Here is a 23104-nt window from a genome sequence, read left to right on the forward strand (position 1 = left end):
CTGCACAGAGCCCTGACCTCAACCACATCCAACACTTTTGGGATCAGTTGGAAAGCCAAATGCGAGCCAGGCCTAATCGCCCAATCAGTGCCCAAGCTCACTAATGCTCTTCTGGCTGAACAGAAACAAATCCCTGCAGCAATGCTCCAACATCTAGTATAAAGCCTTCCCAGAAGGGTGGAGGTTGGTATAGTTTTAAAGTGATGTTTTTCAGGAAACTTATACTTGCTTGTCATAATGTAATTGCCATTTTATCTGCATATTTTCACATTGTTTGCTATATTTTTGTGACATTTCATATATTTTTGAGTATTTGTTATATTGTTGTATCCTCAGGACGCTATTGTAAAAGAGAGCTTTGCCATCACTTGACCTCTCCCAGGTCAAATAAAGGTCTATCTAACCACAAAGCAGGTGTTTTTATCCAGAGCGATATACACTAGTGGAGAACCTCAGTGTTACTCTCAGGAATACAAAAATATCATCTCACCAAGAAGCCACAGAGGCCCATTCATAATCGATAAGTGTAACTGTAACCTAACAAACAACAATTTGTATTGTAAGATAAGAAAGTACCACTTGACAGTTAATCTGTCTTTACACAAATATACCTATAACATTACCTCAAAAGGAAATCAAAGTAAAGAAAGAAAGAAAGAAAGAAAGGATATATAAATAGGGTCAGGGGAGCCATGGTGCAAAAGGTGAGCCTTCAGAAAGCTGGCCTGACTGTAGTGGGAAGCTCATTCCGCCACCAGGACAGACAGGAGACGTGACCTGGAATTGCAGGCATGCGGGAGGGGCAGGTGTCCAGCGGCAGCAGAACGAAGGGGTCTGGGGTAGGTGCATAGGGCCTGATACAGATAGCCAGCGGAGAGAGATAAAAAGGGCCTATAGTCTATATCCACCAGTGAACAATGGCATCCTGCACTGATGCTAACAGAATCAGTTAATTAGATGTGGAAACATGTATAGGGAGCATATCATGGCATCATGAGTTTTCGGTGGCGATTTGTGCGAGTTATAGGTGATACAAGGAGCTCCCTTGTTTCACTCGCAAATTAACAGTGCTGTTTGAAAGGGTGGCAGTAGAAAAAAATAAATGTAAGCTTTTAGAAAAATGTCAAGTTCAGCACAGGGCCCGTGACGCTCATGCAACAGGTCCTGGCGATGCACGTTTGTAACGCAGCGCTGTGTTTTGACTGTGTTACACAAGCCTGGCAGGCAGAAATGCGCAAACAGCTCATTTACCGCGGAACACCTGAGCCAGCCGAGGCATAAATTAAGCCTGACTCCTGAAAGCTGTCTGCGCTGAGCTAATTACCCAGGGGTCTGCGCGGCGCCTGATACAGTAGGCAGCGCGTCGGGGAAAAGTAAAGAGGCTCGGCGCAGATCCGTTGTCTATCCTTCCTTCTTGAAGTCCTCTCCGCCATCGTGCGACAGAGGCGTTCCCTTTCCGTGCCGGGCTACGCCAGTGCGGTTTCGTCCCAAGCCCGGCGAGTCTACTTTTCGCGTTTCTCGGCGCGTGTATTTGACCAGCTGGCCGTCGGTTGCGCGCGCCTGGCGGCTATATTGTTTTTTTGCAGTTCGGCGCCTGGTCATAGCCGGCTCGTCCCGCTTACGGTAAAAGTTACGGCACCGCCTCCCCCGGGGTCCACCGCATTGTTGCCAAATGCTGCTATCCACAGACGGATCTGCCAAGGAAACGCCACGTCGCACTCCCGCAAGAAAGCCAGATCAATATTCTCCGCGTGCATCTGGCTTTCTAATATTAAAGGCCATTTGGAGGGAGATGAGGACCTTCGCATCCGATAGATTCACAGTCCTTGTAAGCTACTTGCATGTAGGTGTTCGGGCTGGAAGCTGGAAGACACGCTTACGCGATTAAGCAGCGACAAAAAAAAAAAACGGATGATAAGCGGTTTGACCATGACCAGCGTGTTCAGGACCGAGAGGCATCGATTTTTTTTTTTCAATGTCTTCTCTCTGTCCTTTCCTCGCCTTTGATGGCATGTTTTTTCCTCAGATGTGTTTCATAACTGTTTTCACACTAGAAACTCGCTCCCCTCCCCCCTTTCCTACAACACCTTCAGTTGTGATATAACTGAGAACTACACCGTAAAATTCCAGCGGGACCAAATGTTATCTGTTAAGAGTTGAATTAACACTGTCAGAGTTGAATTGGCACCGGACATTTCACTGTGAAGGTCATCACAGGCCATGTTTTCCACAGCCTGCTCAAACGAGAGGGTTGTCATGTGTGCCAGGGTAGAGATCCTCCGATACTTTGTGGGTTTTCTGACAGATTAGGTTGAGTGGGGAGGGGGTGCTCTTACCTGTCTTAATGTACAGTATTAATTATGCAAAAAGAGTTCTTTACAAAAAGAGCAGTACTCTGCATGTGGTCTCTATCCTAGGTTCTTAATGCCCCTGATTTTGGCTGTGATTACATTACATTACTTTGCATTACAGTCATTTGGCATAACTCATTGCACTACAATCATGAACTAACTGATTTTATAAACAGACACTTAGCCACTTCAGTGATGATCAACAGCTTTCATACACCTAAAGATAATACGCTATTATGACTTTTTTCCAAACGAGGTGGGCATGATCTAATTTATTGTGTATACTGTATGTCTCAATGCATTTTGACGGTGCAGATCTTTTGTAGCCACCAAATTCCTTCCTTGTTTTAACCCAGCAGGTTGAAATAAGAGCTCCATTTCTGTTTAAAATGTAAAATGCTTCTTGGATTTTCTACCACGTGCTAAGTATTTGTTAATAGCCTACCTGAAAATAGAGGCTCTGTTTGTGATTGGTAGTTCATTTCTAATTAGCTTGCACACCTGTAGTGGCACTGAGAGAGTTGGGCATATGAAACTGCCTTCAGCATACAACACCGTTTCACAGATGAAGGCAATGTGCCAAAACATTTGAATCTTTTAGCCTTAACTCAGCTGAAAACACTGAGTGCAGATGGTTTCTGAATGTGGTTAATTGTGGTGCTGCGCAGCTGAGAAGATGAGTGCCGTCCTTTTATAGAGGGCTGCAGCGTTCAATTAGCCGCCATTAGCCCCACATTAGCAGGATCTTACAAAGTACAATGAGCGGCAGCACCAGCAGCCTCGTCCGGAGGAAGACCTGGTTGGGCGAGGATCAGGAGTCAATCTGCGGGACTCTGAGACCCGGTTAGACTAAGGTCAGGAGTCGATTTGCAGGAGTCTAAGACCCGGTTAGACTAAGGTCAGGAGTCGATTTGCAGGAGTCTAAGACCCGGTTAGACTAAGGTCAGGAGTCGATTTGCAGGAGTCTAAGACCCGGTTAGACTAAGGTCAGGAGTCGATTTGCAGGAGTCTAAGACTCACTTGGATTATGGAGCATCATGTGAAGTATCTTTAAACTGCATTTTGATGTTCAAAAACCCATCCCGAATATAATCTAGGATTGTTATAGCATGCTTTACAATATGTTCTGTAGTTTTAGGTTGAAATATGTTCACTTAAGTTTAGTGCTTTATTGATATTGCACTTATACTTGCTAGTCTGGGAATGTTGTAAACTAGCTCGAGCACTACTGTATTTCAAACACAAATAATCTGGTAAATGAGCCTGATGTAATATTGGTGACTGAGGCCAAAAGTTGAGGTCTTGGACCCTCCTCAAACAATTCAGTCCCACCCCCTCACAATCCTGCAAGACGTAGCCACTCTGATACAATAAGTGCATGTAAATCGGCAATGTTTGTGTGACGCTACGCATTCCGAGCCACAAGAACAAACAGAATTCAGGACAGGCATGCCCAGAAACCTCAGCGTGCCTGTCATCGTCTGCACATTGAACATGACACAGTCCGGATCGTCATCTGGGTCTGGGCAGAACCCAGTCTTGACTAAACAGTCGCAAGATAGAATTTTAGCTCTCTGGTCTGAGGGATTTGCAAACAAGGAACTACCTTAAAGAACTACCTCTCCTGATTGAAATTAAACGTCACAGGAAGAGTGGAACGGAAAAGCTCCATTCACAATTTGCATGCCTTCAGCCCAGACGCTTATGTTAGTCATGGTCTTATCCAATTAACCTCTTCTGAATGTTTCCCCCATAGGCCCTTTTTCATATGGAATTATTTGCAAGCAGGGACTGATAATAATTGTCAGTTTCAAAATTGTGGGGAGTTATTAATGAATCTTTTTCTTCCCTGATGGCTTAATGTAATGCCCCCTGCAAGGTTTTTCAGATTTGTCTGCACGGTTTTATCAGGGGAGAGATATGAGCTGAACGGATGACATGGAGTCCTACGCCAATCCCTCATTTGCATGTCAGTCATGTCAATCAGTACACAAAGAGACAGCTGTGAGATCTTAGGCAGGAAAGAACGCTCACCCGCACGCATGCGCGCACACGCACACACGCGCACACACACACAGGCATATAAACCCCAAGTGATGGCAATGATGCTTCTCTTTAAATGTTTTTTTGTGTCATTTGTGTCATATATATATACAGTATACACACACACACACACACATATATAAACCATGAGTGATGGTAATGATGCTTCTCTTTAAGTGTTTTTTGTGTCATTTGGATCATATATATATATATATATATATATACACACACACACACACACACACACAACATGTGTTTTCCACAAACACACACACAGAACACATGTTTTCCGGACAAGGAAACAGGGACACACCACCCTTATGCTCTGTCCATGCACCCATGGGGACAACCTCTGTACCGTAGCAAATTAAAAAAAGAGAATATACAACTATCCAATATGCCAATATGCAGTTATAGGCAGATGACTGTGTTATCGGCTTTTGAATTATGATTAGTGTGTATTGTACAGACTCGGAGAGCCATTGTGGTGCAGTACACTGAATGCCTTTCACTGGGGTGCGAAGAATGACAGAAACAAGTACAGAACATCCAGAACCACAGTAATGTGCACCCAAAAACTCAAACACTGCAGACACTTAAAGAGGTAATTATATTTAGCCTTTTCCAGCCCAATGGTGCCATGTGCCTTCATTTCCAAGCTTTCCAGCTGAGCCCCAGTCTGTCACATATCCTTACATATCATTTGAAGGCTCATTCTGCATAATATTTCATATTACTAATAGTGTATACGTGAATATGTTTTCATTATTTAGCGAAAAAAACATTTAAAGCGGGGCTTCCCAATCGTGTTCTTGGAAATCTACCCTCCTTTATGTTTTCATTTCAATCCTAATTTGGCAACTGATTCAATACCGATTTTCAGCTCAGCGAGATCTCTAGCTGTTGAATGAGATGTGCTTTGTTTAGGGGTGTAGTGAAAACCTACAGGACAGTAGATCTCCAGGAACAGGGTTGGGCAGCCCTGATGTAAAGCAATTTTCTTGATGCATTTTCAGTTTTCTTTTGTTTTTATATATAGGTGATAATATAATTAATATAATATAATATTACAAGCTGTGCATAAAGAACTACCCACAGGTGCGATCTGGCCCTTATCATAAGCCATGACATGAATAGCTTTATAGAGTTCCACACTCAATAGAAAGAAGTATATGCATAGAAAGTATTAAAAATGGACTGTGCATACTCGAAACCACACACGAAAGCAGATTGAGCATGAAAATAGGTTAGAGTTATCCGTGATAAAAGACTTAACTGAAAAAAGATTAAATCGTATTCTTCAAATTAAGCGCATCATGTCTTGTTACAATGTTAAAATGATTGTGCAGCACCATTTGTTCCCCCCAAAGTTTTTTTTTAATTTGTTGTCTTTTGTTTTTATTTGCATTTCACATTTTAAGCATGTGTACCAAATGGATTGTTTTTACCATAGGGAGGTCTAGAAAATAATTTTGGGCTGGAATGGGTTAAATACTGTACCTTGTGGAATATGTTAGATTCTTGTGTGCTTTTAAAAATAATAATTTAAAAAAACATGCAATAACCTTCATGCTGACATTGTGAAATGGGTAACAAAACAAAGGAGGAAAAATCTATCTTGAGAACGGGCATGTCAACCATTTCACCAGTGCGTTCTGTGTGTGCCTCACATTGGACTTTCAGATAGTGTTCCTTTTATCAAAATATCTGGGGGGGGGGGGGGACACACCATGCAGCCTGCAGCTGCCATTTCATTAAAACTGTTTCATTTAGCCAATATCAATACTGCAACAGGGGTGTTAAAGTCAGTGTGGCCTTTCCCATCTCTCGGTGTTGGTGTCAAGGAAAGTTGTAACGTTCCCACATGAAGGAACTTGGTCACAGTTTGGCACCAGAATGAACCTACCACTGTCTCAACTAATGACCTACTAGTTTTTTTTGTTTTTTTTTTGGGTGGTAATTCTGGAGATGCAAGGTGCTCTGGGGTGTATCCATATCTACTCAGCATGTGGAGTACATATGCTTGGCCAAGTCCAGGACTTGACCTTGCATGAATTCAAATAATGTCAGAGACTATAGAAATGCATTTTAAATTGATATAAAAGCATTCTGCCAGTTCTCTCTGGACTTAGGTGAGGGAGAATACGTGTTTACAGTGTTGGCAGACATATCAGGGTTAGACTCGTACGCCTACTTCTCTTGCAATAAATAATGGACAATATTCGTCACTGCATTACTTCATCATTGTCGAAGTATATATATGTGTCTGCGTGAGAGGCAGTCTCCGACCACAAGCATGTTTAGCGTGCAAACTAATCTTACCAAAGATTTAAAATAGAACGCGAAATTAATGGCGATATAGTGTTACTCCTGAAAATATGACGAAACTATTGCACTATTGGTCGTGGGTGGCTGTCAGTGGTGCTTACTTTGCACGTTTCGACAAACGGCCCCCGTATTTTCGCTTCCAGACTCTCTCTCTCTCTCTCTCTCTCTCTCTCTCTCTCTCTCATCCCAAGTCCCAACGGTCCATTGAGCGCTGCAGCATCACTGCCCTCCTCGCGGAGCTCTCCCTCCTCATGGCATACGTGAATGAACAGCTGTAATGGGGATCACGAAGAGCCGGGGCGCTCGCATTTCCCTTGCCGTCTTTGACGTACGCTAATAAAAATCCAAAAAGATAAACAATAATAAGAATAATAATAAAAAACTAAAAATAAACCACAAAACATTTCGTATTGCAGTCAAATTGTTGCATTAATTACGCGAGCTTCCGATCTTACAAAATCTCTGTCACATCGCGGACTCTTCACAGACACGATCAGGATAACACCTCTGGTTACATTGCAACGGAACAACAAACAAAAAACGGAAAAAGGTACGTTACGTGTTAGCGCTGGGTACGTGAATTGCTGGTGGTTTTGATTTACAAGACAGTTTCTGTTTATGTCATGTCCATCGTTTCATACGAATGCTGGAGAGAATAGGAAGATTGATATGTTATTCTACACATACTGTAGGTGTTTGGTATATCTGAAATATGTAGGCTATTACGTCTGCAGTAACTGTCGGTGACTGAAGGGAAGGAATAGCGGTTCATTCGGTAGTGGGCTGTAAGATGCTTTTTTTCGCCATTAACTGCTATTTGGCGGCAGTCATGTATTCGTATGTTATTTATATATTCATTGTTGCATTTTTGAACTTGTGATGAATATGTTGCTTATACGAAAATGTAACAAAAATGAACAGAATTTAATTTATTTGTTATTACTGTTTCATTTTGGGGATGTGATGGGACATTTGACAGTGCCTTGGTGAAATGGAACTGAAAAAGTGTGAATTTGTTGACATTTTCCGTTTTTGTTGGTTTTACACTGACGCAATGACGGAGTGGAATGCTTTATGGGGTGCTCAAGTTTATTTACGCCGACATGCAAGCTCTGTGAAGTCAGCGGAGATACAGTACAGCAGCATTACTCTTGCGTAGTCTGCTCACGCATAGATCCAAAATTGAAACGTCAGTCTATGACCCAGGACGTCAGCATACACAGTGAAATGTCCAGTGTTAATTCAGCTCTAACAGAGTACATGTGAGTTAAATCACAACGATATGTATATTGAAGAAATGATTTCACATTGAACACTTTACTGTGTAGGCTACCCACTAAAACAGCTGTGTGGTAGCAGCGTATTAACGGATTGGTCACAATGACACAGGTGTCGAGTTCCACCAATGCCTTGACAGTCTTTTAATGTGTCTGAGGATTTTCTTAAATTCACCTTACATCATTAACCCGTCCGTCCGAGAGGCGCTAACTGGAGACTGGATGGGGGAAACATGCGTTTTGTGGTACATTTTTTAAAATGTTAAAACCAGAGGGAGCCAACACGTGCCAATTCGCTCCCCGTTTAATCTGGTGAAGATCAGAACAGGGTTGTAAAGGTCTGTCTCTCTCTCTCTCTCATTCATATATATTCCTGTTTACGCGTTACATAGGCAGGCAGCTTGTTTTCACGTTGATTCAAACTTAATGCAGCGTTTAGCGAATAGGGAGGGAGGGAAGGAATTGGGTCGTACAGGGATTCAGTGACACAAGGAATCTCAGGGCAGTGTGATCCACTGCTGGGGAGGAAGAGGTGGGTTAGTCCCAGCGAGCGGAATCCCTGCATTGGTAAAAGGATATACTAATTTGAAAGTGAAAAGAGACGTGTGCCTGCACCGTTGGTATCCGCCAGGAATCCAACAATTAAAAGCCCATTTGAAGAACGTAGTGTTTAATAATTCATTGGCAGCCAACAACGCATCCCTAGATTGTTAAGTGGACGGCGTTGTTGTGACAGATTGGTCCCCAGGAAGGAGTTGTCAAAACAAATGCTAATGACGGAAAAGGCATAATAATAACAATAATAATATAAATGACTGCATTGGCATTTCCCACACGTCTTAGAGCATACAAGGACATACAACGCCGGTTTGTAATGCTTTCCTCCACATCCGATAGTAGCCTACCAGGTCACTGTTCTTTTTTTAATCTTTCCCTCTATTAAACTCCAGGAGCTGTCAAATTAACATGGTTTTGCGTCCCCATTTTGACGCGCAATTTTTTAATGACCTCAATAAAATTGTTATAACTGTTTCAGTGACCTGGATTTCTGGCCTCCCAGAGTTCTGAGTCTAAAATACCAACTCCTGTTCAAATAGAAACGCTAACAGCCTGCCGATCTTGAGTAGCCTACCCGCGGTTGTAAACGATCTATGCCTTTCTGTCGTTATCACGGGTTCCTTGCATCAAACCTGGATTGTTTTCACTTTGTTCCTTATAGGCATTATGCCAGACACCCTGACCAGTGACCAAGGCACCTCAAATGACAACGGACAGACCCAGTTATATTTATTTCACCCACATACGAGCTTTTATCCTCCACGTTCACTGGAATAAAGCAAAACGTACGTACTTCAGAAAGTGTAATGTCTCTGTTCGTGAGCGCATACTTGTGAGTAGAGTGTTGGCTCTGACAACCTCATGGCACGTACGGTATATGTGCAGACGCATATACTAATGACACCACTGAAATCCATTTTCTTCAACAGTAGCCTACCTCTCTCTTTCACCCTCTACAGTGGCACTTTATACATCACCCCTTAATTCACTCTCAGGCAAAAAAATATCCAGCAGCACCTCTGACCTCCAGGTCGTGATTTGAGTAGCTATGCTTTGAGGTTTACTATAACGCTAGAGATCAGGGTTGTCCAGTCTTGTCCCAAAAAGGTCTTGTGAGGATACAGACATTTGTTCTAGTCTGCCACTAAAACACCTGATTCAACTAATAAACAATCATATAGGCCAGTTGAAATAATTAAAGATCGTGATCTTGAGTGAATGCACTGAGTAGTTTAATCAGGGTTTTTTAAGTGTTGGTAAAAACGTGCAGCCTCACCGGCCCTTCTCAGATAAGGTTGAGAGATCGAATCTAACCCGTGTTCCTGGAGAAGTACAGGTTATACCAGGAGTTTTAAACTCCCATCCTGGAGGGCCACAGTCTCTGCTGGTTTTTGTGATTTTCCTTTGATCAGCAGCCAATCTAGGCATTTGGAAACAAGGTGCGCAGACTCTTTTGCCAATAAATAGCTTAAATAACGCACTGAAATGCTTAATTTAGAAATCTGGCCGCCCCACTGCTCACCGGGTCCGGGATTGAGAACCCTGGGTTAGAGCACACGCTGGACAGGTGCTACAGGTGGCATCAAACTTTAAAAAAAAGTAGAATCAAATCCCATTTGTTCAGAATGCGGAAATTGTTCCTGGAGTCAGAGGAGCGAAGAGCTTTGATAACTTGGGTTTCTTTTTGAAGTGGAATCATTCCCCAGGGCCACAAGCCTCTTACTTTTTCTTTGCTTTCTTTTTTTTTTCCTGAGAAGCTGCAGGACGGCGCCGATGTCCGTCAGATCTGTTTCCCTGAGGTTGGGGGGAGAAACGCAAGAGCGGAGTTGAATGCTAGCCTGCAGTTTCACGCTGAGCGAATGCCCGAATCTAATCAATTATGATTATAGTTTTGTTTGGGGTCTATTTGTTTATACCGGTTCCACTTTTTGTTGCTGACTTGGCATTATGGTTTGGCTGCTTTGGCCAGATCGCTGGAAAACTTTACAAAGAAATTAAATAAAGCTGCATATTTCAAAATCCTCCCTCAGTTTCTGCCCATACTCTGCGGTTTTAGAATGAACAGAGGCCTTAGCCTTTTCAATACTTTTTTTAGAGGCTGGTGTGCTGGTTTTTATTATTATTATTATTTTTAATATTATTAGTATTATTTTGAATAATGATGTGCTTGTTTCTCTGGTTTGCTGCTTTGAGTCCCTTTACATTCAGTCCTGCCCTCTGCCCTTGCGCTGTGTCATGTCATGTCGTATTTTTTTATTTTTTGGGCGGAAAGTGCTGGAAGGGGGATCTGTCACCCCCACCCATCAGTGCTTGCAGTGCTCTGATTAAAACGTCTCTCTCTCTCTCTCTCTCTCTCTCTCTCTCTCTCTCTCACCCAAGGTGCATTGCTTAGTCATTCCTGAGCTGCCGTTAAAATTGCCTGCCAGGAATTTAATGGCACATCTAGCAGTAGTGCTCTTTCTGGAGAAAAGGGAATAAAAACAAAAAAAATTGCAAAACAAAGAAAGACTGGCAAGGGCCCAAACTACTTGTGGGAGTTGTATTGGCAGCCTGAGAGGTGGGACTGTGACTGCTTTTATCCACAGCCATGCTGCCCACGGGCGGACGGCGACGGCGGTTAGCTGTAGAGAAGCAGCCCACAGGCGTACCGTGACAGCGGTTAGCCGCTCTGCCCACAGGTGTACAGTGATGGCAGTTAGCCGTAGCCACGCTGCACATGAGCAGAATGTGATGGCAGTTAGCCTTGCTGCACATGAGCAGAATTTAATGGCAGTTAGCCACACTGCCCATGATTAGACTGTAATGGTGGTTAGCCGTAGCCATGTTACCTAAGGGTGAACTGCGACTGTGGTTAGCTGTAGCAGAGCTGCCCACAGGCGTACTGTGACAGCGGTTAGCCGCTCTGTCCACAAGCGTACTGTGATGGCAGTTAGGCAGTTAGCCGTAGCCACGCTGTCCATGGTTAGACTTCGACGGCGGTTAGCCACATTGCCCATGATCAGACTGCAATGGCAGTTAGCTGCGCTGCCCATGAGCAGACCGTGATGGCAGTTAGCCATAGCCACGTTGCCCATGGGCGGATGGCGACAGCAGTTACCAGTAGCGGAGCTGCCCACAGGTGTACTGTGACGGCAGTTAGCCACGCTGCCAATGAGCAGACTGTAATGGTGGTTAGCCGTAGCCATGTTACCTAAGGGTGGACTGCGACTGCGGTTAGCTGTAACTTTGCTGCCCATGAGCAGTCTGTGATGGCGGTTAGCCGTAGCCACATTGCCCATGAGCAGACTATGGTGGCGGTTAGCTGTAGCCACATTGCCCATGAGCAGACTGTGGTGGCGGTTAGCCGTAGCCACATTGCCCATGAGCAGACTGTATGCAGTACTGTGTTCCAGGGCTGTGACTGCGTTAGCGAACTTTGTGCCCATGCAGCTGTGACTGCGTTGCGTACTGCCATGGGCAGACTGTGACTGCAGTTAGCTGTAACTTTGCCTTGGCAGAGTGCGCATTAGTGACTGGGCCAGAGCACTGTGACTGCCGTAGCACATTGCCATGACAACTGTGACGCAGTGCGTAACTTTTTGCCATGCAACTGTGACGCATGCTGTAACTTGTGCCCATGGGCAGACTGTGACTGCAGTTAGCCATAGCTACGTTGCCTAAGGGCGGACAACGTTAGCCGTAGCGGAGCTGCCCATGGGCAAAATGCAGTGGTTGAATTTTGTCCTCAGCTTAACAAAATGAACTCACGCCAGAGTAGCATTTCATTTCCTTGTTAATTACTAGCGCACAATAGGTCATGAGTTTCAGGAATAATAATGTTGCGATAATGGGGCCGGCAGGACTGGACACTTTGTTAATTCAGGACGAGCTGGCGAAGGCCGCCTCTCGGAGAGACTGAATCGGAGTCCGTTCCACTCATCTCCCTGCCTCCCGCCACAAACGTCACCTTCAGCTTGTTATGGAGGAAGCGGAAAACGCAGCGGGCAGAGGTTCAAGAGCAGTGCCCGATCTGACCTGCCAGGGCTCCGTAAATCCCCCCCGATGCGGATCTGCGGCAACAACCCAGGTTGCTACGCCTCAGGCCAAATCTGCATTGGTGGACGCGGGTGCCGGCTCACCTGGCTTTGATTAACTGCCGTGATTAAACAGATGTGCAGTAAGGAAAAGCATTGCTGATCTATTATTAATGGAGGCTAGCCTGTGCAGGTGCTTGACTTATGTTGTAGAGCAATAATAATAATAATTATTATTATTATTATTATTATTATTAGTAGTAGTAGTACTATCAGTAGTAGGAGCAGTAGTACGATTAGTAGTAGTAGCATATTATTAACCTTTTAGTCAACTACTTATCCAGGATTCATGTCATAGTTTACATGATATTGTTTTTTATTCAGACATTAACTGAACCATTGTCAGTTTAAATGAGAGGCCCACTCCACACAGCGATCGCCACTGCGGCCTGTGGCGTGGTGTCACATTTGAAGCAGGACATGGCCCTGTACAGTGGCAGTTTCCAGCCAGCACTTTTCATAATAATGGTGTGACGGGTGGCAGTGTTAATGCAGCGTGTACATACAGTGCATTATTACTGTTGTGTGTCTTTCCCATGACCTGAACCCCTCCCGCGTCTCGCTAATGGGTCCCGGCCCACAAATTGCAAACCACTAATGTAAGCTGCGCCTGGGAACTGAACCTTAGGCGACCCGGTTGCGAGCGCAGCTCCTGAGCCGCCACCTTCGCAAAGCAGATCTCTCCCCCGTCCAGCACCGGCTCGTTGAAGTCTATCTCAACCCTAAGCTCTTCCCAAGCATCTATCCTCCCTCTCATCCCTCAATCCCAGAGGGGCTAAGTGGCTCGTAATTGGAAATATGTTCCAGTCTCTCTCTCTCTCTCTCTCTCTCTATCACTCTCTCTCCTGCTCCTCCTCCCTATCTCTCGCTCACTCTCTCACACACTTTTCATATCTGAGCTAAGTCACGTCTGAGGCGATATTTGCTCAGTGCTGCGGCATCTTAACCCCGCCAGATAAACAGTCGGAGTCGGGGATCCTCGTAAACAGCGTGCGATTCGTGTAATTCCTGCTCCGCAGCGATTTGCGGGCTCTTAAAGTCCTCCCTCTCTCGCTCAGTCCGGCCCTCCGGCGGCGGCGGGTCGAAAATGGGTCAGCGGCTTACGAGGAGAGGTACGCCAGCCGGGCCCCTCGACGCTTCGCCCGCCATCGCTCTGAAGCGCACTCCACGAGGCCGTCGTACCGCGGCCACATCTGAAGCAGGACGCGGTTAAAAAAATCTAGGGCTACAAAATAGAGTTTTGTAGCACATTCTGATGACTTTAAAAGTCCCAAAAATACTCCACACATCAAGGTCTATGGTGGGGGGGGGGGACATTTGAGGGCCTCTCTCTCTCTCTCTCTCTCTCTCTCTCTCCATTTCTCTCTCTCTCCCCCTTCCTTCTTTCTAAATGCACTGCTATCATTGAGTATCATTGAGCGTATTTTTAGGTGTTTGACCGCACCATGTTTATTCTTGGATCCCTTGCTCCGCTCTCGCCATAGAAACAGAAAGCAAGTTCTCTGAGAGATGGAGCAAAGTAATTGAGAGGGAAACAGAGGAGATCCCCCCCCCACCCCACCCCAAGCTCTCTGCACCATTTTGATCGCCCTGCACCCACTGTGACCCGCCGTGCTCCCTCTCCATGTCCTCGCTACTGTTCAGCCACCTGCTAACTACACCCTTGACCCATTTCTCTCTGTCTGAGTCCGTTTGCCTGAGTAACATAAGTGGGGTGCCAGTACCTTTATACATTTATTTTCCTTCTGTCTTTCTAGAAAGTGGTAATGGAATTGTCAGCAAGACACCTAGAGGCCTCAAGGACACCTATGGATTTTCTCTGTAAAAAAGGGAAAATGTTTACATGAACACATTAAACAGCCAAAAATCAGTACTTGTAAGGACAGTCCTCTTAGCACTTCTGTGGCCTGTACAAGCAAACATCATTCCTGGATTTCACGTTTTGGTTCATGGAAGGCACCAGAATATTTGATACTTTCCAGGGACCCTTAATAATAGCAGCAGTCCCCCCCCCCCCCCCCATGAAAACAGGGGGGAATGTTCTGGGAGTTAGCCGGGAGTGGTCCATAAAGACAAATTGAGTTTCTCTGACTGCGCGTTCTGTGTCTCAGTCTCGAAGACCCAATTAGCCGCAGACCTCGGCGATGACACCGCCGCACCGGTGTCGCACGGGGTCTGACGGACGCCGCGGGATCAAAAGGGCGAGACGACCTGACAGAATCTGAGCTCCGCGTTCTGACATCTATCTTCCCTTCCCCCCCCCCCCCTTTTAAAACGCCGCGACCCAACCCGGAGCGCAGGGGAACGAGTCACCCCGACTCAGCCGGAGGACCGGGAGAAATGTCACGCGGTTTGACGACTCTCTTTCAGTTTGTCTGCTAGCCCCCGGTGCTGTACTGTACTGTCTCCGTTTGCAGTCTTGGCTGTGGTACAGGGGTAGAGACCCTGGTACTATACTGGAAGTCTCGGTTTGCAGTATTGGCTGTGGTACAGCGGTAGAGACCCTGGTACTATACTGGAAGTCTCTGTTTGCAGTCTTGGCTGTGATACAGCGGTAGAGACCCTGGTACTATACTGGAAGTCTCGGTTTGCAGTCTTGGCTGTGGTACAGGGGTAGAGACCCTGGTACTATACTGGAAGTCTCGGTTTGCAGTCTTGGCTGTGGTACAGGGGTAGAGACCCTGGTACTATACTGGAAGTCTCGGTTTGCAGTCTTGGCTGTGGTACAGGGGTAGAGACCCTGGTACTATACTGGAAGTCTCGGTTTGCAGTCTTGGCTGTGGTACAGGGGTAGAGACCCTGGTACTGTACTGGAAGTCTCGGTTTGCAGTCTTGGCTGTGGTACAGCGGTGGAGACCCTGGTACTATACTGGATGTCTCGGTTTGCAGTCTTGGCTGTGGTACAGCGGTGGAGACCCTGGTACTATACTGGAAGTCTCGGTTTGCAGTCTTGGCTGTGGTACAGCGGTGGAGAACAGACCCTGTGACGCTAATTGTGTGGCGCTTAAGTCGGACAGCGTACGTCTGGGACGATTAATCGGTACACGACAGTTAATGAGCCCGTGTCCTGGGGTGAGTAATTATTTTTCATACATTTGAAATGAGAACAAATCCGAAAAGAGACCTGAATATGCGTTCCATTTACTGTTGTTTACTTGCTTGAAGCCCAGTTCTTCCGGTGAGGACAAAAAAACCCCTAGAACAAAGCCAATTTTCTTTTCAAATCTTAAGAGTGATGAGCAGGTGGGCAACCAGGCATCTCTGTCAGGGGAGGGGTGGGCGGGGGGGGGTCTTTGGGGGGGCGGGCTAATAGAGTGTTACAGTGAGGACATCATTTTGTAGGCCAACCAAGTTTCTTCTACCATGGATACCCTCAGCAGATTTCCATTGCTTTTCTCCCTTAGGGATTTTGATTTCTTGTTTTTGTTTTCGATTTTACACCTTTTTATACAACAACTTCTTAGCAGCTTACTTTTTAATGGCTTTGGATATCCATGAGTGAGATATTAAAGGGTGTAATTTTTGTTGTAAAGCAAAACGTGAAACTCTCTTAAGCTTATGTTAACCACAGAAATCGAAATCCCTATGGGAAAAAAGCATTGGAGATCTGCCATTTACTGCATGATGTCATAAGATTCATGAGTGAAATTTCATATTTTGATATTTCATTCTAGATGAACAAGCTTGCCGAAGCGAAAGCTGGCTGCTAGCTAACTTTGTGTAGCTCACTTCAATCTCATTTGGGGGTAGATTTGTGCATCTGTCTGCATCACCAGCATCATATAGCATTCTGGTTCTGATCTCATCACACATCCGGTTGCCAGAAGCAAACCGCAAATGTGACGCTCTGGTGTTTTTGGCTGTAGACTATACTGTATTTTACAATATGTGCAAAAAATAGTATCACACAATCATGGCACTTTGATGAACGAATGCATTCGGGGGTCTAGAGCCTGACACTGGGTTTGCCGCAAATACTGAATATGTACTGTGTAAAATAGTCGTGAGTCTCCTGTAGTACTGTGTGGTCTGTGTAGTGTAAAATAGTCACTGGCTATCCTGCAGTACTGTGTAGCCTGTAGGATGTAAAATAGTCACGACTCTCTTGTAGTGCTGTTTAATTTGTAGAGTGTAAAATAGTCACTGGCTGTCTTGTAGTACTGTGGCTGTAGGTGTAATACCACTTGTCTCAATTGGATACAAACCCCATGCTATCTGGTATGTGTGTCTGTAGGGTGTTTTTCTGCAAATCCATTCCATTCTGGTGGTGCTGTGGTTTTTCTGTCTTAATCTACTCCATTCATGTTGGCCATTCTATGGTTTTTCGATGTACATCATCCTACACAAGCATCATGTTTATTACTTGCATTTTCTGGAACTGAAAACTAATTCATACCACAAATGGAAGACATACTACAACACACTTGCATTTTGGCTGACTTTTAAAGTGAACTGCTGCATGAAAAACACAGATTTCTCAGTATGGCTGACAACTCCCATTGGTTGTTTAAAGCATCTTATTTCTTGTCCTCCTACTCATTTTTTTAAACGTTTCTCAATGCTCCTCCTCACCCTTTCTTTTTTCCATTTTCCCACCTCCTCTTTTCCTCCACCTCTCCTCTCCTCTTCATCTCCTCAGTCTTCCTTCTGGTATCTTCTCGTTTTTTTTTTTTTTGTCATGTCTTCACAGGAGTCAACATTCTCATCGCAGTCTCTTCCCATAGACAGAGACCTGAGGAATGGTGCATTTCTCTTTTCATGGTGATTTGTTTATAACCTTTAACCATTAAAGCATTACCACTGAACAAATGTGTCTCAATTGACCCGAGTAATGGGAAGCCACAGAGCTGAGCTTCCCTCATCGTTCACAGCGATAAATCAGTGTGCCTAAGTCGTGTGGGTACATCTGTTTCTCATTCCTGTGCTACAGGCCATGCTGACTTGTGTGTGTGTGTGTGTGTGTGTGTGTGTGTGTGTGTGTTACGTGTGTGTGTTGTGTGTTGTGTGTATATGTGGATGTGTGTGCGTGTGTATGTGTGTGTTTTTATGTACGTGTGCATTCTGTGTATATGTGTGTGTCTGTGTGTGTGTCTGTGTGTTTTTGTGTACGTGTGTGTTGTGTGTATATGTGTGTGTGTGTGTGTGTGTGCGTGCGTGTGTGTGCATATGTGCCAGTATGAGTCATGGCAGACCTGCTCTGCTTCAGGCTAATGGCCCCGCCCCCTCCCTACTTCATCTCTCTCACACGATACAGATGCTCAGACTGGCAGCTCTCTTCTTATCTCTGATACAGGCATACACACACACACACACACACAGAACTATCGTGTGATTTTTCAGCCACACATTCATATTGCAAACCTAACTATCGTTTCACATCTAAAGGTGTTCTATTGGACCGCTATTCCATCTAGGGATTGTGCAGGCCATCGGAGTAAACTGTCAAGTCATTGTCACGTTCGTGGAACCAGCATGAGATGATGTGTGTTATGGCGCTGTGGCATTATCCTGCTGGAAGTATTCATTTAAAAGAGAATACATGGCGACCATAAAGGGACGCTCAGCAACAATGCTTAGTTATGCTGTGGCGTTAAAACGAAGCACAATTTGTATTACAGGGCCAAACGTGTATCCTGAAAACATTCCCCACACCATTACACCTCCACCACCAGCCTGCCACGTCGACGCAAGGCAGGATGGACGCATAGATTCTTGCCGTTTACGCCAAATTCTGACCCTACCGTATGCATGTCACAGCAGAAATCGAGATTTCTCAGACCAGGTGACCTTTTTCCAGTCTTCGATCTTTCAGTTTTGGTGATCATGTGCCCACTGTAGCCTCCTCTTCCAGTTTTTTGCTAGTTTTTGCACTGTTCCAAGTGTTCTCAATTTGGAGATAATGGCTCTCACAGTGGTTTGGTGTGGTCCTAGGGGTTTAGAAATGACTTTGTAATCCTTTCCTTTCCTTGAGATATTTCAACAGTGTTTTTTCTCATCTCTTCTGGAATTTCCTTTAATCGTGGCACAGTGCGCTTCTATAAACTCGGTGCTGACTACTTCACTCTGACAGTAAGGTTAAATATAAGCGGTAAGCGGCTGCAATCAGGACTGACTGTGATCAATCAGCTTAATCTAATAATTAATTAAATTATGTTAATTGGTTGATTGAGCAACTAGGGGGGTAATTACTTTTTTCACACGGGCAAAGTGTGTTTGTATGATAGGTGTTTGATAACTTTTTTCATTAAATAAATGAAATAATAATTTAAAAACTGTTTCGTTTACTCAGTTTCCCTTATTTTAAATTTTGTCTACATTACATTTTGTCTACAGCTCTGAAACCACACAGTGTGGAAAAATATGCAATAATAGAGGAAATCAGGAAGGGGACAAATACTTTTTCACAGCACTGTGGGATGCACGGAGGTGATGCAGATCTGAAGCTGGCTGAGATTCTGGATAATCAGAGCAGCACAACAGTACCCAGCACACGTGACTGACAAATAGGACGTCTACTTCAGGGTTTGGTCTCTGTTCTGTGTTTGCGATGAAAGAGAAGATGCTCTTGTCACATTCAGCCGTAGGTGGCTCTCATTGAAAGGTATAAAATGATTGAATGTGAATATGGACATGAACATGAGTTGATAAGTATGCGGTGTAATTATAGTGAGGAGAAGCTGTGGAATTTAACTCTTTAGTAACTGCGGCACTCTCCTGTACATTTTCTTATGTGCGTGTGTGTGTATATGTGTGTGTGTGTGTGTGCCTGTGTTTGTGTGCCTGTGTGTGTACAAAATCAGCAGTGATAGAGAATCTACACACACTCTCATGGCTACATCACATTCACACAGCATGTAATCCTTGTAATTAGCCAGAACACTCACTAGGATCTGGACCACTGCAGTGATACTGCTGCTGGCTCATTTTCTGGTTCCCCCATTATCCTCCAGGGGAGCCAGGTTACATTTGCGAACATTACCATCCTGGAACAAATGTTGGTGGACAGCAGGGGTTTATGGGACATGTAGTGCGCCCTATTAACACACTTGGGCCCTTTGCTGTGAGTGGAGGAGAAGTGACGTGTACGGATCTGGTGCCTCGCTCTAGAAACTGTGCAGCCATCGTCCAACAGGATATCACCAGGATAACATCTCCATAGTGATGGTTGCCTTGGTTTTGCTCAAGACGTTTTGGACAGGGCGGCCTTGTTGAATGGAAAGAAACTGAGCTTGAGGAGAGACTAATGCAACAGCAGCAACACTTAGCCACACACCCAGGCAATAGAGTATAGGGCAGTTATTAAGCACTTACTGGGCATTTCCAACTCCAAGCAGTTCATTAGTGGTTCATATTTGGAAGAGTTTGTTTAGTTTTGTGCCCAAAGTGCAATCTCAACTGCATCACCCCTTCAGATGAATAAATAGCCTGAGCTATTTGAACGGCAGAGGAAAAATGCCTTTGAGTCCATTTATTCTCCCCCATTACAAAATGGCAGTAGTTCCAGCCATTCTTATCAGAATCTTGCTGCATTTATTGTTGAAAAGGAATAAGCTGCGGTGTGCAGATCTCTTTCAGGAACGTCCCTGATTTCAGAAGACTGTTTCCCCTCATAGCAGTGCACTAGAGTTTTCACTTAATGATGAAGCTTCTTTTGAAATGTTGCAGCCCCATGGATAGATGGGTTTATTCAGAGACGGTGCATGCAGACCGGTGTGCTCTCTGAATGTGCTCTGGGTTAAGCAGGATTTCAACATTTTTGCCACTCTTGGAGCATAATGGGCATACAATATTCTACATATACAGTAGAACAAAATACTACATGAGGAGAACAAGCCATTCAGCCCATCTAGAACATAAGATTATAAGAATGCATACTGAGAACATGCCATTCAGCAAAGTGGCTGTTTCTGGGAGTTAACGCTGCATTAAAAGCAGGATTCTTAAAAAAAAAAAAAAAACCTGGGTTTTAAGGGGTTAATTTTCAGGAAGCTTAGGGGGAAGGGAATGTCTGTTGTTTTTTTTACCAGATTTGGGTTTAATCCTAGAGTAGTTGGCTGTCAAAACATCCCTTTTGCATCCGTTGGAGTCTCCTACGGATTCACTAGGATTGACCATAGGATGGAGCAGGACTTGTTGTTGGAAATGACATCGAAAAGACGAATGCAGGAAGTTGGTGTAAACAGGGATATGAGGCCAGCATTGATCTGCTTTGGCTTCCCCATAGTCTAATCCATGTGCTGTCAGACTTAAAGCCCTTTCATTGAGATTTCTCCAGTAATTAAAAAAAGAAAGTGGAAGTTTCATTAGATTTGCAGGGTGAGTAGTTTTTGTTTTGAAAAAGCAGAGCTGTTGATTATTGCGAAGGCCCAAGTGTGGATTTGTTAGCCTGTGGCTGAGGAATTCTCTGCCCTTTAAAGTTGTAGATTAACAGAAGCTTGATTGCAGTAAAAAGGATTGGAAATCATTAGTGCCTCAGTATTGCCACCAGTTAATAATTCCCCGGATTTGACAGAAAGCAGGAAAACGGGGACTGCGGTAGCGGAATAACCAATGGGAGCTCTTCTTATTTTCCGTGCGGAGAACGCCTGCCGATAACACACACCGTCTGTCACCAGCTCCCCTTTGAGAACGTGCGAGAACGTCCATCAGAAATGAAAGCTCCTGGGTGGCTATGGAACCCTTTCTGGAAAGGGGGTGATTCCCAGATGGGACGGCGTCGCTGTGTCCTCCAGCGAGCCGCGCCACCTGATTTGCCTGTGTAAAATATCCTCAAGCAATCAGCCAATTTAAGGCGATATGTGTGCAGCACATTACCTGAAAATGTCTGCCCTCCATTGGCTTGTCTTATGGAGATGGAATATGGAAGATTCCGGGTGGTTCAAGAGCCGGTTTAGTTATAGCCTGTCCCATAACTACGCCTCCTGGACCAGATGGCAGTCTATTGCAGTACCAGTTATCTATGATCCCTCTCTTTTTTGCTAGGAAGAGAGCCAGTAACAATTTTGGGCGGCAGTGCAGTATGATGATAAGGAGCTGGTCTTGTAACCTAAGGGTCATACGTTTGATTCCCAGGTTGGACACTGCCGTTGTACGCTTGAGCAAGGTACTTAATCTGCATTGCTTCAGTATATATCCAGCTGTATAAATGGATGCAATGTAAATGCTATATAATAAGTTCTGTAAGTTGCTCTGGATAAGAGCGTCTGCTAAATGCCTGTAATGATGATCATTTTTAATGTCTTTGAGCATAGGAACAAAAACTCAATGGACCGTAACGACAAGAGTGGGGCATTCAGTTCGGCTAATCAGCTCTATTCAACACAGTGCAAATCAGTAACTCTTTAGGATACATCTGGTTTTTTAATGGACAATGAAACATTAATGACTCCATTGTACCTAAATAAAAATATATTGTTTATCTTTTTCTGGTCCGATATTAATTAACTTTAGATTTGGGGAAGAAAGCCAAAGCTGCCTCATAAGATTATAATGAGTACTGTTACAGGTTGGCTTGTCTTAACAGTGCATAGTGTAACATAGCACTGCATAGTGGTTGTCTTCATTACAAATTTACTTACATTTATTCATTTTTACCAACCACATTGATAGCATGTATTTGCAGTGGTGTATAGCACTGGTATTAATTGCCTATTCAGACTTCAATGCTATACAAACTATTTTCAAGTATTACCAGTAAATCGACCAGTGAGTCTGGCAATCATTTGACGCTGGAAGCCTTTTGAGCCAGGATGGCACCTCATACTTTCATGTCACAAGCAAGCTGGCAGATGATAATCTGACACCGGACGCCTTTTGATCCAGAATGGCTCCTTATACTTTTGTGTCACAATCAACCAGGCAGTTTATCATTTGGCACTGGAAGCTGTTTGAGCCAGACTGACACCTACTTTTCAGTGTCACAAAGAAGCTGGCTGGTGATCATTTTACTTGCGAAGTCCTTTGAGCCGAAATGTCTGATTCTGATTTTTGTGGCACAGAGAAAAACTGGATGTACAAATGCAGTCTGCTCCATGAGCAGGTTGGAGGTCCACCTCAGGACCCATTTGTCATTGCTCTGTGTCTGTCTGTGGAGCCGTTTGTCCACGGCTTCTGTCACTGTCATCTGAGCAGATCAGTGCACACATTCCCATCATGCTGTGCAGGCAGAAACAGAGCTGTTCTCCCTGTGCCCCATCTGTCATGTGGCTGTGAGGAATGGAACCTTCCGGTGACCCAAAGCCACGCCTCTTCTCTCGAAACGTTCGCAGATATGGAAAGCCTTTCCTCCGGGCCTTTTCTCCGCCCTTCTCACCACCTCTTTTTATCTCCTCTTCATCTCTCATCTGTTTTACGCTGGGGAGACGATTATCAAGATGACAATGGCTATCAGGATGAGCACACTTTCAGGTTCTCTTATGTGTCCTTTCTTTGTTCCTTTGTTCTGATGGCAAGACTTCTGTTCTGCGAACTGAGT

At 44.6% G+C, this 23104-nt stretch overlaps 1 protein-coding gene across 3 annotated transcripts in view; it reads left to right on the forward strand.

Annotated features, from left to right (window-relative positions):
• The window catches only part of dlgap4a (discs, large (Drosophila) homolog-associated protein 4a), a 197964-nt gene that overhangs the window by 40995 nt on the left and 133865 nt on the right, over positions 1-23104 (forward strand). Inside the window, exon 1 of one of the 3 annotated variants that reach the window (XM_064299452.1) lies at positions 6991-7272. The exons of the other annotated variants lie outside the window; for them this stretch is intronic. The gene's annotated coding sequence lies outside the window, so the exon portion shown is untranslated. Of the gene's footprint in view, positions 1-6990; positions 7273-23104 lie in introns of those variants that run through there. 3 annotated transcript variants of the gene reach the window in all.

Source organism: Anguilla rostrata, chromosome 11, assembly GCF_018555375.3.
Source record: "Anguilla rostrata isolate EN2019 chromosome 11, ASM1855537v3, whole genome shotgun sequence".
Classification (NCBI taxonomy): Eukaryota; Metazoa; Chordata; class Actinopteri; order Anguilliformes; family Anguillidae; genus Anguilla; species Anguilla rostrata.